Raw genomic sequence first — 6,000 nt, 5'->3', positions numbered from 1 at the left:
ATGTTTACTGGAGTTTCTCATGTTCTTTGCAATCCAGAGGTCACCGGTTCGATCCCTCCCTGCGTAGCAGGTGAAACAATGGCACGTTTCTTACGTCCTCCCACCTACTCTCCACCCGCCAGTATTACACACAATAGCTAATGTACTGGCAGGCCGCATGCCGTGGGGTAAAGTGTAGCTATGGTACTCCCACTTCTTCTAGATTTTAAGTTTTCGTGACTGCAAGGATTCATACTCTTTGTTTTTTTCGGTAAAGTCATGTCGGTAAAAAAATTTAAATAACTTAAATCACGACGCTTCGGGCGCAACACAAGCGTCCTTCTTGAGGTGGGGACAACTTAGCGAAAGCACAACCGCTTAAGTGTGTCTCAGAGGTGGCTGTGACGAGTAATTATATAGTCGCGGGGGGATGTGGGAAACGTCGTGATTTAATTGTTTTTTACCTACGTGACTTTACCGAAAAAAACAAAGAGTATGACTCCCACTTCCAATATATCAGGCCAGCATTGAAGAGTGGGCTAATACCAGCCACTAGAGGGAGCTCTCTACATTGGCGAAATAAATCAATTGGAGGGCTCCAACTTATAATGTATTTATTTAAACTCATTAACGTTGGTATGCCAAGTGAGCACTCTAAATTCAGCATCCAGATTCAAGAATCCATCGCTCTACTGCCATCTCTTGACCGCCTTGCACGAACCAGGCTCAAATGTGCTTAGCTTTCGAGATTTGTGTGACCCTAGATTCATTCAGGGTGATGTGACCGCTTTAAATGGGTACGCTTCTCTAGTAATGAATGAGAATAAAGAGATTGATACACATATGCAAACACCGGTTGAAATAGAAAGTATAAAACGTACATGAAAGATATGTACTATTTTGCTTATACAATTGTCTACCAATGGTCGGTGGCATAGTATGACCTGTACCGGGTCATTTGGACTACATTCTTCAGTACAATTATGCACCAGTTTCTGCACGTTTTTATATATTTTTTTAATTTAATTACGCGAAATTACTACACAAACTGCACCATGAAATATGTGTACCATTATAGTATATCGATAACATTGTGCTTGGAGAGGTAGGTTTTCAAACACTGCTCATTGCCAGCTATGGATATGGATTCGAAATAAATCCACTGAGATGAAATAACAGTTGAAAAGTGTGCACATAATTATGAAGCTATTATGCGTGCGTGGGTTTTCAGAGAGAGACAAAATAGAGCAGATTGATTAGGAAACATACATCAGACATGACTCAAAATAATAATTCGCTCCCTTAGCATCTTGAAGGAGACCCTGTCGAAACTTGTCCAGAGTTTGTTGTCTTGCAGCTGATGGTTCGCATGTGAAATATGTTTTTGCATGTTGAGACATATGTAAAAGAGACATTGCTTATTTTGTTAAATCAGACATTGACCTCTCAGATTTGAAGCTTTCGTGACTGCAAGGATTCATATTCTTGGGGTTTTTCGGTAAAGTCACGTAGGTAAAAAATTAAAATTAATAAAAGTAAAATCAAATAAAAAATCACGACGTTTCGGAGGCAACACAAGCCTCCGTCTTCAGGTGGAACCGTCACAGCACGCTCGCTGTATCAAGTAAATGAGAAATTCCAAGAGATCCGACCCCATTTATACTGGTTGAGGGGGGGAGGAGCCAGGGCAGGCCCCTGGATAGGAATTTTTTTTTTATTAGAAAAAACCCAAGAATATTGACCTCTCAATTAAATTTGGCAGAGTGCATTGCAGAAGGGATGTTGGTGATGGACGAGACCGGAGACAGAATGGCAGCTGAAGGAGGGAATTCTCACGAGATGATGCCCATCACTGTGGAGATGGTGCAATGAGATCGGCGCATGGGCGGGAGTGAGATTAATTGTGGCAGCACAGGGACCGGCAGAGACTGTGACAGCGTGGGGAGGCATTTATCCACCAGTGGGTTGAGAGTGGCTGATGATTATGATGAATACACAGGAGTGAAATGCGTGTCGCTTATCCACCACCTTGGGCTTGTAAATACAGCTCACTGCACACTGTGATGAGTGTTTTTGATACGAATGTTTTCTGGACAAGTAATTTTCTATTTTCTAATATCCTGTGTTGGTCTATGGGGGGCCCATTGATTCACCATCATTTAGTTTCACACTGTTACGCTTCGAATGATTGAATATCATCAACACGGCAGTGTATACGGGAGTGTGTTGGAACAGACCAACACTGGATATTTATCATAAGCTATCAGTAGCCAGTGCTCATAGATGTTGCTGGCATAGTGATCAAAAATTGGTTGAAGGTTTAATAGCACTTTTGTGACCACTTTGCACGACATTCAATACAATGCAAATAGTGATGTAGCATCGTGTTAGATGCGGAAGAAGTGGCGATATGAATCTATATATTGTGCTACACTCTGCTGCAGCACAGTCGTTGAAACAATGGTGGAGGTTTCTTAAATTCCTCCACCTCTGTCCACCCAACGGTACACATTTAGTATCATGAATAGCGCTGGGTAACACATTCCTGCGGAGGGAGCTGGTGGGAACGTTGGGTTGCTCGGTCAATGGCCAGGGTCAACGGCGGCGTGGTGTATTCCGCAAATATGCCCGACTGTGAGGGCGGGCACAAGCCGGCGTGAGTAGGTTAAACTTAGTGACAGTGCATATCATTATCATTATCAGAGTTGTTTCTTTTTGTTTGCATTTTGACTGCTTGTGTTGTGGTTATTGCAAACATGATGCCTTGTATAAAGGTGTCAGTTTTTGTACCAGTTGAAAGGGTAAAAACCTATCACTATATTTTGCCACTGGTAAAGGAGGTCTCATAGTGTGAGTAGGTTAAACGTTGAGTTTTATAAGGGCACCACGGGGTGACCAGCCCCTCCCCACCCAGCCCCACCCGTCCGACCCCCCACCCAGCCCCTCCCCACCCTCCCCACCCAGCCCCTCCACACCCTTCCCAACCCAGCCCCACCCTCCCCACCCAGCCCCTCGCTGCACGACGGACGGACACAATAATCATCTGTGGGCTGGTGTAACCAGGAGGTTCCTACCAGTAAAAGAGTGGAGGGTCTTCTGCCAGCGGTGGCAAGAGCAAGTACCTGCTGGGCTGCCCCTTTACTTTTTTTTACGAAAATATATATTTAGTTCTTAGTTTGGCACCAAGGTTTCGTTTTGATTTTTTCAACGACCAGTTTGAAATATTAGTTTAAATAAATATATATATGGAGTGATTCATGGAGATTTTTTTTTCTTTACACGTGTTACTTTGTCACATTCAACAGATAAAACACAAGGAGTTTGGGATTTCAACCACTGTCTGCTAAGGCTGCGTGGGTTTACAATGAATTAGCATAAGGATTGATGGCGCTTGATTTTTTTTGGCAGCGTCAGCCTCCTAATAAGTCTATTGTCAGCCATTAAAAGAAACACAAGTTGGTTCCCCTTTGCATAAAAATATGCACAGACGAGATGAAAAAAAGTTTGGCAGTCATTTTCATTTTCACACAACTTTGAATTTCAAAGTAATGGGATGTATTGGTACATTTTTATAATTTTATAATTAGATTATCATATTGAAGGAGAATACATTACACACACGTATATGCTATGGCTATGGTTATAAAAAAAATGTTTGACTTTTCATGGACTGGAATGTACATGAAAAGAACAAATCATCATGCCAATAAGTTTAAACAGTTAATCGTGACAAAAGCTGACACTCGTATAATCCACAAACTGTCGCTCATGAACATGGAAAATAGCAGTATTACAGAAACGGTATACTGGACATATTTTGAGGATAGCTCAGGTCCACAGCATTGTGTTGCTTAGAATACATTGAATGAAGCGCTTTATATTGCGACCAGGCACTGCTACGCGTGATATTTGAAATTGTTGCAAGCAGTCTTTGGAAACAATGCTTCAAATTACATATGTTAATGGTGCCAGATGCAAGGCCCGCATGTCTTCCGTACACAGTACATCAACATCAGCCACCATTCGCCACTACTGTATATCACAAAGACAAAGATCCCCCCCCAGACTGTTGAGGCCAGTGCTGCTAGCGAGCACTTATGAAGGCTGGCATGTCACACGAGCGGGTGAGTGGCCAGCACCACGCACGGCCGCCTTTGTCTCCCTGGCCGCGCTGTTTACACACCGCACCAGGTACTCATTTGAGGCCGAGTCGACCTAGGGACTGGTTCAGAGAATCGTCAGTGGTGTTGTCCGTGAGCGGGAATCGATCGCAGGTCGCCGGGTTCGTAGATGGCAGCGCGCTAACCGCTACACTACCGCTCCCATTTACACACGCACAGAAGAAAGGTAGGCAATATGTCTACTCATGCGCTTTTCATGCATTTATCCTCACCCACAGTTTTTTTTTTCCCAACTGGATATTTGTATCTCCCCATCTTTCCTTATTTTCTGCCATCACATTTTTTTGCCGGTAGATTCCCTTTAACGTTGTAGTCTTCTCTGTATCTCACACTAGGGGCCGTCCATAAATGACGTCACGCGATTTTGGACGATTTTTAACCTCTCCCCTCGTCACACGGCGTCACAAAAAGCAGACCCCCTCCCCCTCAAATTTGACGTCACAAAGCTCTGCCCCCCCCCCCCAAATATATAAACATGCTTCAAATCGCTTTAAACTATTGTCATTGTAGTGCGTATTTAATGTGGCGCTGCACTCTGATGTTGTAGGAGAAAACACGTATTAAAAAAAGTATATTTAATTAAGTAGAACGTGTTGTCTATATTTATTTAAAGTTGCGCATTTTGATGTGACGTCACATTTCTCAAACCCCCCCCCCTCGTCACACATCGTCACAAATATATGACCCCCCCCCCCTAGGTGCGTGACGTCATTTATGGACGGCCCCCTACTTCCCATACTCATCACAGAAGACAGAACTCCCCCGAATCATACTCTTAGGTTTTTTCGGTAAAGTCACGTAGGTAAAAAATTAAAATTAGTAAAAGTAAAATATAAATAAAATAAAAATCACGACGTTTCGGAGGCAACACAAGCTTCCGTCTTCAGGTGGAACCGTCACAGCACGATTGCTGTATCACCAAATGTCCCTTCTTTCATCATAGCACCTCCTCTCAACTCCTGACCTCATTCCCGCCCACCTCCCACCAAAGCTGTTAGACTCATTCACGAAAGTGTATCGTCATTCATTTTCTCGCCATTGTACTAGCCACTGCATGAGGTCATCTGTGCACATTGCACTGCTGTAAGGGTTTTTAATTCCTAAATTTTTCAGAGATAACTGGATATTTAAAAAAAAATGTGGGTTTAGTAGCCACGCACAGATACAATATACAGGCAGTACTCCTCCTCACCCGGGACCATTTTACCCACGACTTCTATTCTACGCGGGAGCTGTTGGGTTTGCTAAATCTCCTAATATGATTATATCCACTTTTTTTTCAAAACTACAATGCAAAATGGCTTATCCGTAAGTATTTTTTGGGGGGATAAGTGGAATAAATTCGCGGATAAACATGCGGACAATCGGAACCACAATGTTCACCCCCTACATCACCACAGCTAGGGGAAGTTCGACTAAAATGTTAAATGATTTTCGCTTTTTCTTTAGTGTCACATTTAATGGTATGAAAATCATGAGAGGGGAAGTGTGGCAAAACGTATCTTTCGTTTGATGGTAAGCAGAAAATCACACATAGTGGCGAATCATACAATTCTCATTATTTTTGGGTCTTTCGGTAAAGTCACGTAGATAGGTTCAAAAGGGACCCCCACCCCTTTTCCTGCTGACGACCGCTTGTGTTGCCATCGAAACGTCGTAGTTTTTTTGTTATTTTTTTTATATTTTCTTTGAACATATCTACGTGACTTAACCGAAAGACCCAAAGAATATGAATTCCTGCAGTCACGAAAGCTGTAAGTCAATATTTAATACAATTCTCCCCAAAGATTAAAAGTTTGCCACACATGGATAAATCGAAGATAGTTGGAGCACCACAACG

This window comes from Lampetra fluviatilis, chromosome 7 (assembly GCF_964198595.1).
Source record: "Lampetra fluviatilis chromosome 7, kcLamFluv1.1, whole genome shotgun sequence".
In the NCBI taxonomy this organism is placed as follows: Eukaryota; Metazoa; Chordata; class Hyperoartia; order Petromyzontiformes; family Petromyzontidae; genus Lampetra; species Lampetra fluviatilis.
The sequence above is the reverse complement of the archived record's forward strand: the minus strand, read 5'-3'. Positions refer to the sequence as shown.